The following is a 10,630-nucleotide window of genomic DNA, read 5'->3' on the forward strand; positions in this document are numbered from 1 at the left end:
GGCATCTGAGCCTAGGTTTTATGCGTTGATGTTATATGCACGAGTAGAACACAAGTGAGTTGTGGGCGATACAAGTCATACTGCTTACCAGCATGTCATACTTTAGTTCAGCGGTATTGTTGGATGAAGCGGCCCGGACCGACATTACGCGTACGCTTACGCGAGACTGGTTTTACCGCCGTGCTTTGCACACAGGTGACTAGCGGGTGTCTGTTTCTCCAACTTTAGTTGAACCGAGTGTGGCTACGCCCGGTCCTTGCGAAGATTAGAACAACACCAACTTGACGAACTATCGTTGTGGTTTTGATGCGTAGGTAAGAATGGTTCTTGCTCAGCCTGTAGCAGCCACGTAAAATTTGCAACAACAAAGTAGAGGACGTCTAACTTGTTTTTGCAGGGCATGTTGTGATGTGATATGGTCAAGACGTGATGAGATATAAGTTGTTGTATGAGATGATCATGTTTTGTTGAAGTTATCGGCAACTGGCAGAAGCCCTATGGTTGTCTCTTTGTTGCATAAGATGCAAGTGCCAAATAATTGCTTTACTTTATCGCTATGCGATAGCAATAGTTGCAAGAGCAATAGTTGGCGAGACGACCATGTGACGACACATTGATATAGATCAAGATGATGAAGATCATGGTGTCATGCCGGTGACGATAGAGATCATGACAGTACTGATCATGGCCATATCATGTCACATATTTTGATTGCATATGATGTTTATCTGTTATACATCTTATTCTGTTTTGTTTGACGGTAGCATTTTAAGATGATCTCTCACTAATTATCAAGAAGTGTTCTCCCTGAGTATGCACCATTGCGGAAGTTCTTCGTGCTGAGACACCACGTGATGATCGGGTGTGATAGGCTCTACGTTCAAATACAATGGGTGCAAAACAGTTGCACACGCGGAATACTCGGGTTAAACATGACGAGCCTAGCATATACAGATATGGCCTCGGAACACGGAGACCGAAAGATCGAGCATGAATCATATAGTAGATATGATCAACATAGTAATGTTCACCATTGAAAACTACTCCATCTCACGTGATGATCGGACATGGTTTAGTTGATTTGGATCACGTGATCACTTAGATGACTAGAGAGATGTCTGTCTAAGTGGGAGTTCTTAAGTAATATGATTAATTGAACTTAAATTTATCATGAACTTAGTCCTGGTAGTATTTTGCAAATTATGTTGTAGATCAATAGCTCGCGTTGTTGCTCTCATATGTTTATTTTGATATGTTCCTAGAGAAAATTGTGTTGAAAAATGATGCGGATTGGATCCGTGATCTGAGGTTTATCCTCATTGCTGCACAAAAGAATTATGTCCTTAATGCACCGCTAGGTGACAGACCTATTGCAGGAGCAGATGCAGACGTTATGAACGTCTAGCTAGATCAATATGATAACTACTTGATAGTTTAGTGCACCATGCTTAACGGCTTAGAATCGGGACATCAAAGACGTTTTGAACGTCATGGTGTTGGGGAACGTAGCAGAAATTCAAAATTTTCCTACGTGTCACCAAGATCTATCTATGGAGAAACCAGCAACGAGGGGAAGGAGAGTGCATCTACATACCCTTGTAGATCGCTAAGCGGAAGCATTCAAGAGAACGGGGTTGAAGGAGTCGTACTCGTCGTGATCCAAATCATCGGAGATCCTAGTGCCGAACGGACGGCACCTCCGTGTTCAACACATGTACAGCCCGGTGATGTCTCCCACGCCTTGATCCAGCAAGGAGAGAGGGAGAGGTTGAGGAAGACTCCATCCAACAGCAGCACAATGGCGTGGTGGTGATGGAGGAGCGTGGCAATCCAGCAGGGCTTCGCCAAACACCACGGGAGAGGAGGAGGAGGAGGAGAGGCAGGGCTGCACCAGTAGAGGGAGAAGTTCTCATGTGTTTAGCAGCCCCAAACCTCAACTATATATAGGGGGAAGGGGGGGCTGCGCCCCCTTTAGGGTTTCCCACCCCAAGGGGTGCGGCCAAGGGGGGAGGAGTGCCTCCCAAGTCAAGTGGAGGCCTCCCCATTTAGGGTTTCCCCCTTCCCATGCGCATGGGCCTTGGGGGCCTGGTTCCCTTGGCCCATAAAGGCTAGGGCACCCCCTTACAGCCCATGCTACTGTATTGGATGTGGTGGAACAATTTCCGGACCTCCGGACCCCTCCGGAACCCTCTGGAAGCTTCCCGGTACAATACCGAAAAACCCGAACTTTTTCCGGAACCCGAACAACAACTTTCCATATATAAATCTTTACCTCTGGACTATTCCGGAACTCCTCGTGACATCCGGGATTTCATCCGGGACTCCGAACAACATTCGGTAACCACATACAAACCTCCTTTATAACCCTAGCATCATCGAACCTTAAGTGTGTAGACCCTACGGGTTCAGGAGACATGCAGACATGACCGAGACGTTCTCCGGTCAATAACCAACATCGGGATCTGGATATCCATGTTGGCTCCCACATGTTCCACGATGATCTCATCGGATGAACCACGATGTCAAGGACTCAATCGATCCCGCATACAATTCCCTTTGTCTAGTGGTATTATACTTGCCCGAGATTCGATCGTCGGTATACCGATACCTTGTTCAATCTCGTTACCGACAAGTCTCTTTACTCATTTCCATAACACATCATCCCGTGATCAACCCCTTGGTCACATTGTGCACATTATGATGATGTCCTACCAAGTGGGCCCAGAGATACCTCTCCGTTTACACGGAGTGACAAATCCCAGTCTCGATTCGTGCCAACCCAACAGACACTTTCAGAGATACCTGTAATGCACCTTTATAGCCACCCAGTTACGTTGTGACGTTTGGTACACCCAAAGCATTCCTACGATATCCGGGAGTTGCACAATCTCATGGTCTAAGGAAAAAATACTTGACATTAGAAAAGCTTCAGCATACGAACTACACGATCTCTATGCTAGGCTTAGGATTGGGTCTTGTCCATCACATCATTCTCCTAATGATGTGATCCCGTTATCAATGACATCCAATGTCCATGGTCAGGAAACCGTAACCATCTATTGATCAACGAGCTAGTCAACTAGAGGCTTACTAGGGACATGGTGTTGTCTATGTATTCACACGTGTATTACGATTTCCGGATAATACAGTTATAACATGAATAAAAGACTATTATCATGGACAAAGAAATATAATAATAACATATTTATTATTGTTTCTAGGGCATATTTCCAACAGTCTCCCACTTGCACTAGAGTCAATAATCTACATCACCATGTGATTAACACTGATAGGTCACATCACCATGTGACCAACATCCAAAGAGTCTTGGGTTTGATCATGTTGCTTGTGAGAGAGGTTTTTAGTCAACGGGTCTGAACCTTTCAGATCCGTGTGTGCTTTACAAATCTCTATGTCATCTCCCAGATGTAGCTACCACGTTCTATTTGGAGCCATTCCAAATAACTGTTCCACTTGGAGCTATTCTAAATTGTTGCCCCATTATATGTATCCGGTATCTCTACTTAGAGCTATCCGGATAGGTGTTAAGCTTGCATCGACGTAACCTTTACGACGAACTCTTTTACCACCTCCATAATCGAGAAAATTCCTTAGTCCACTAGTTACTAAGGATAGCTTTGACCGCTGTCTGTGATCCATTGTTGGATCACTCTTGTACCCCTTGACTAACTCATGGCAAGGCACACTTTAGGTGTAGTACACAGCATAGCATACTGTAGAGCCTATGTCTTAAGCATAGGAGACGACCTTCGTCCTTTCTCTCTATTCTGCCATGGTCGAGCCTTAAGTCTTAACTTCGTACCTTACAACTCAGGCAAGAACTTCTTCTTTGACTGATCCATCTTGAACACCTTCAAGATCATGTCAAGGTCTGTGCTCATTTGAAAGTATTATTAAGCATTTTGATCTATCCTTATAGATCTTGATGCTCAATGTTCAAGTAGCTTAATCCAGGTTTTCTATTGAAAAACACCTTTCAAATAACCCTATATGCTTTCTAGAAAATCATTTCTGATCATCAACATGTCAACAACATATACTCATCAGAAATTCTATAGTGCTCCCACTCACTTATTTGGAAATACAAGTTTCTCATAAACTTTGTATAGACCCAAAATCTTTGATCATCTTATCAAAGCGTACATTCCAACTCCGAGATGCTTACTCCAGTCCTTAGAAGGATCGCTGGAGCCAGCATACCTTTTAGCATCCTTAGGATCGACAAAAACTTTCTGATTGTATCACATAAAACCTTTCCTTACGAAAGTTGGTAAGGAAACTCGTTTTGACATCCATCTGCCAGATTTCATAAATGCTGCTTATGCTAACACGATTCCGACGGACTTAAGCATCGCTACGGATGAGAAAATCTCATCGTAGTCAACTCCTTGAACTTGTGAAAATAACTCTTCACCACAAGTCGAGCTTCATAGACGGTGACATCACCATCCACGTCCGTCTTCTTCTTAAAGATCCATTTATCTCAATGGCTTGCCGATCATCGGGCAAGTCCACCAAAGTCCATGCTTTGTTCTGATACATGGATCCTATCTCGGATTTCATGGTTTCTTAACCATTTGTCGGAATTTGGGCCCACCATCGCTTCTCCATAGCTCGTAGGTTCATTGTTGTCTAGCAACATGACCTTTAAGATAGGATCACCGTACTACTCCGAAGCAGTACGCGTCCTTGTCGTCCTACGAGGTTCGGTAGTGACTTGATCCGAAGCTTCATGATCACTATCATAAGCTTGTACTTCAATTGGTGTAGGTGCCACAGGAACAACTTCCTGTGCCCTGATACACACTGGTTGAAGTGATGGTTCAATAACCTCATCAAGTCTCCACCATCCTCCCACTCAATTCTTTCGAGAGAAACTTTTCCTCGAGAAAGGACCCGATTCAAGAAACAATCCATATTGCTTTCGGATCTGAATTAGGAGGTATACCCAACTGTTTTGGGTGTCCTATGAAGATGCATTTTATCCGCTTTGGGTTCGAGCTTATCAACCTGAAACTTTTTCACATAAGCGTCGCAGCCCCAAACTTTTAAGAAATGACAGCTTAGGTTTCTCTAAACCGGTGTCATCTCAACGGAATTATGTGGTACCCTATTAAAGTGAGTGCGGGTGTCTCTAATGCCTAACCCATGAACGATAGTGGTAATTCGATAAGAGACATCATGGTACCCACCATATCCAATAGGGTGCAACTATGATGTTCGGACACACCATCAAACTATGGTGTTCCAGGCCGTATTAATTGTGAAACAATTTCCACAATGTCTTAATTGTGTGCCAAAACTCGTAACTCAGATATTCATCTCTATGATCATATCATAGACATTTTATCCTCTTGTCACAATGATATTCTACTTCACTCTAAAATTACGTGAACCATTCAATAATTCAGACTTGTGTTTCATCAAGAAAATATTCTCAACATCTACTCGAATCATCTGTGAAGTAAGAACATAACGATATTCACTGCATGCCTCAGCACTCATTGGACTGCACACATCAAAATGTGTTACTTCCAACAAGTTGCTATCTTGTTCCATCTTACTGAAAACGAGGCTTTTCAGTCATCTTGCCCATGTGGTATGATTTGCATGTCTCAAGTGATTCAAAATCAAGTGAGTTCAAACGGTCCATTTGCATGGAGTTTCTTCATGCATATACACCAATAGACATGGTTCGCATGTCTCAAACTTTTCAAGAATGAGTGAGTCAAAAGATCCATCAACATGGAGCTTCTTCATGCATTTTATACCGATATGACTTACGTGGCAGTGCCACAAGTAAGTGGTACTATCATTACTATCTTATATCTTTTGGCATGAAAATGTGTATCACTACGATCGAGATTCAATAAACCATTTGTTTCAGGTGCAAGACCATTGAAGGTATTATTCAAATAAACAGAGTAACCATTATTCTCCTTAAATGAATAACCGTATTGCGATAGACATAATCCAATCATGTCTATGCTCAACGCAAACACCAAATGACAATTATTTAGGTTTAATACTAATCTTGATGGTAGAGGGAGCGTGCGATGTTTGATCACATCAAACTTGGAAATACTTCCAACACATATCGTCAGCTCACCTTTAGCTAGTCTCCGTTTATTCGTAGCTCTTTTATTTCGAGTTACTAACACTTAGCAACCGAACCGGTATCTAATACCCTGGTGCTACTAGGAGTACTAGTAAAGTACACATCAACACAATGTATATCCAATATACTTCTATCGACCTTGCCAGCCTTCTCATCTACCAAGTATCTAGGGTAATTTTGCTCCAGTGGCTGTTCCCTTTATTACAGAAGCACTTAGTCTCGGGTTTGGGTTCAACTTTGGGTTTCTTCACTGGAGCAACAACTGATTTGCCGTTTCATGAAGTGTCCCTTCTTGCCCTTGCCCTTCTTGAAACTAGTGGTTTCACCAACCATCAACAATTGATGCTCCTTCTTGATTTTTACTTTCGCGATGTCAAACAACGCGAATACCTCAAGGATCATCATCTCTATCCTTGATATGTTATAGTTCATCACGAAGCTCTAGCAGCTTGGTGGCAATGACTTTGGAGAAACATCACTATCTCATCTGGAAGATCAACTCCCACTCGATTCAAGTGATTGTTGTACTCAGACAATCTGAGCACATGCTCAACGATTGAGCTTTTCTCCCTTAGTTTGTAGGCTAAGAAAATCGTCGGAGGTCTCATACCTCTTGACGTGGGCACGAGCCTGAAATCCTAATTTCAGCCCTCGAAACATCTCATATGTTCCGCGACATTTCGAAAATGTCTTTCGTGCCTCAACTCTAAACCGTTTAACTTAACTATCACGTAGTTATCAAGACGTGTATGTCCGATGTTCGTAACATCCACAAACGACCTTTGGGGTTCATCACACTGAGCGGTGCATTAAGGACATAAGCTTTCTACTGTCCGCATAATCGCTACTTTCAACTTTCAACTATATTTTCTCTAGGAACATATCTAAACAGTGGAACTAAAGCGCGAGCTACGACATAATTTGCAAAATCTTTTGACTATGTTCAGGATAATTAAGTTCATCTTATGAACTCCCACTCAGATAGACATCCCTCTGGTCATCTAAGTGATTACATGATCCGAGTCAACTAGGCCGTGTCCGATCATCACGTGAGACGGACTAGTCATCATCGGTGAACATCTTCATGTTGATCGTATCTACTATACGACTCATGCTCGACCTTTCGGTCTCCGTGTTCCGAGGCCATGTCTGTACATGCTAGGCTCGTCAAGTTAACCCTAGGTGTTTTCGCTGTGTAAAACTGTCTTACACCCGTTGTATGTGAACGTAAGAATCCATCACACCCGATCATCACGTGGTGCTTAGAAGCGACGAACTATAGCAACGGTGCACAGTTAGGGGAGAACACTTCTTGAAATTTTGTAAGGGATCATCTTATTTACTACCATCGTCCTAAGTAAACAAGATGCATAATCATAATAAACATCACATCCAATTATATAGTTGTGACATGATATGGCCAATATCATATAGCTCCATTGATCTCCATCTTCGGGGCTCCATGATCATCTTGTCACCGGCTTGACACCATGATCTCCATCATCATGATCTCCATCATCGTGTCTTCATGAAGTTGTCACACCAACGACTACTTCTACTTCTATGGCTAACGCGTTTAGCAATAAAGTAAGGTAAGTTACATGGCGTTGTTCAATGACACGCAGGTCATACAATAAATAAAGACAACTCCTATGGCTCCTGCCGGTTGTCATTCTCATCGACATGCAAGTCGTGAATCCTATTACAAGAACATGATCAATCTCATACATCACATATCATTCATCACATTCTTCTTGGCCATATCACATCACATAGCATACCCTGCAAAAACAAGTTAGACGTCCTCTAATTGTTGTTTGCATGTTTTACGTGGCTGCTATGGGTTTCTAGCAAGAACGTTTCTTACCTACGCAAAACCACAACGTGATATGCCAATTGCTATTTACCCTTCATAAGGACCCTTTTCATCGAATCCGTTCCGACTAAAGTGGGAAAGACTGGCACCCGCTAGCCACCTTATGCACCAAGTGCATGTCAGTCGGTGGAACCTGTCTCACGTAAGAGTACGTGTAAGGTCGGCCCGGGCCGCTTCATCCCACAATACCGTCGAAACAAGATTGGACTAGTAACGGTAAGCATATTGAACAACATCAACGCCCACAACTACTTTGTGTTCTACTCGTGCAAAGAATCTACGCAATAGACCTAGCTCATGATGCCACTGTTGGGGAACGTAGCAGAAATTCAAAATTTTCCTACGTGTCACCAAGATCTATCTATGGAGAAACCAGCAACGAGGGGAAGGAGAGTGCATCTACATACCCTTGTAGATCGCTAAGCGGAAGCGTTCAAGAGAACGGGGTTGAAGGAGTCGTACTCGTCGTGATCCAAATCACCGGAGATCCTAGTGCCGAACGGACGGCACCTCCGCGTTCAACACACATACAGCCCGGTGACGTCTCCCACGCCTTGATCCAGCAAGGAGAGAGGGATAGGTTGAGGAAGACTCCATCCAACAGCAGCACAACAGCGTGGTGGTGATGGAGGAGTGTGGCAATCCAGCAGGGCTTCGCCAAGCACCACGAGAGAGGAGGAGGAGGAGAGGCAGGGCTGCACCAGTAGAGGGAGAAGTTCTCATGTGTTTAGCAGCCCCAAACCTCAACTATATATAGGGGGAAGGGGGGGCTGCGCCCCCTTTAGGGTTTCCCACCCCAAGGGGTGCGGCCAAGGGGGGAGGAGTGCCTCCCAAGTCAAGTGGAGGCCTCCCCCTTTAGGGTTTCCCCCTTCCCATGCGCACGGGCCTTGGGGGGCTGGTTCCCTTGGCCCATAAAGGCTAGGGCGCCCCCTTACAGCCCATGCTACTGTATTGGACGTGGTGGAACAATTTCCGGACCTCCGGACCCCTCCGGAACCCTCTGGAAGCTTCCCGGTACAATACCGAAAAACCCGAACTTTTTTCGGAACCCGAACAACAACTTTCCATATATAAATCTTTACCTCCGGACTATTCCGGAACTCCTCGTGACTTCCGGGATCTCATCCGGGACTCCGAACAACATTCGGTAACCACATACAAACTTCCTTTATAACCCTAGCGTCATCGAACCTTAAGTGTGTAGACCCTACGGGTTCGGGAGACATGCAGACATGACCGAGACGTTCTCCGGTCAATAACCAACATCGGGATCTGGATATCCATGTTGGCTCCCACATGTTCCACGATGACCTCATCGGATGAACAACGATGTCAAGGACTCAATCGATCCCGTATACAATTCCCTTTGTCTAGCGGTATTATACTTGCCCGAGATTCGATCATCGGTATACCGATACCTTGTTCAATCTCGTTACCGGCAAGTCTCTTTACTCGTTTCCGTAACACATCATCCCGTGATCAACCCCTTGGTCACATTGTGCACATTATGATGATGTCCTACCGAGTGGGCCCAGAGATACCTCTCCGTTTACACGGAGTGACAAATCCCAGTCTCGATTCGTGCCAACCCAACAGACACTTTCGGAGATACCTGTAATGCACCTTTATAGCCACCCAGTTACGTTGTGACGTTTGGTACACCCAAAGCATTCCTACGGTATCCGGGAGTTGCACAATCTCATGGTCTAAGGAAAAAATACTTGACATTAGAAAAGCTTCAGCATACGAACTACACGATCTCTATGCTAGGCTTAGGATTGGGTCTTGTCCATCACATCATTCTCCTAATGATGTGATCCTGTTATCAATGACATCCAATGTCCATGGTCAGGAAACCGTAACCATCTATTGATCAACGAGCTAGTCAACTAGAGGCTTACTAGGGACATGGTGTTGTCTATGTATTCACACGTGTATTACGATTTCCGGATAATACAGTTATAGCATGAATAAAAGCCTATTATCATGAACTAAGAAATATAATAATAACATATTTATTATTGCCTCTAGGGCATATTTCCAACACATGGACCATATAAGATGTTCCAGGTATTGAAGTTAATATTTCAAGCAAATACCCGAGTTGAGAGATATGAAGTCTCCAACAAGTTCTATAGCTAAAAGATGGAGGAGAATCGCTCAACTAGTGAGCATGTGCTCATATTGTCTGGGTACTTCAATCGCTTGAATCAAGTGGGAGTTAATCTTCCAGATAAGATAGTGATTGACAGAATTCTCTAGTCACCATCACTAAGTTACTAGAACTTCGTGATGAACTATAGTATGCAAGGGATGACGAAAACGATTCCCGAGCTCTTTGTGATGTTGAAATCGACGAAGGTAGAAATCAAGAAAGAGCATCAAGTGTTGATGATTGACAAGACCACTAGTTTCAAGAAAAGGGCAAAGGGAAAGAAAGGGAAACTTCAAGTAGAATGGCAAACAAGTTGTCACTCCCGTGAATAAGACCAAAGCTGGACCAAAGCCTGAAACTGAGTACTTACACTGCAAAGGAAATAGTCACTGGAAGCGGAAATGCCCTAAATATTTGGTGGATAAGAAGGATGGCAAAGTGAACAAGGGTGTATTTGATA

This window comes from Triticum aestivum, chromosome 3B (genome assembly GCF_018294505.1).
Source record: "Triticum aestivum cultivar Chinese Spring chromosome 3B, IWGSC CS RefSeq v2.1, whole genome shotgun sequence".
Taxonomy (NCBI): domain Eukaryota; kingdom Viridiplantae; phylum Streptophyta; class Magnoliopsida; order Poales; family Poaceae; genus Triticum; species Triticum aestivum.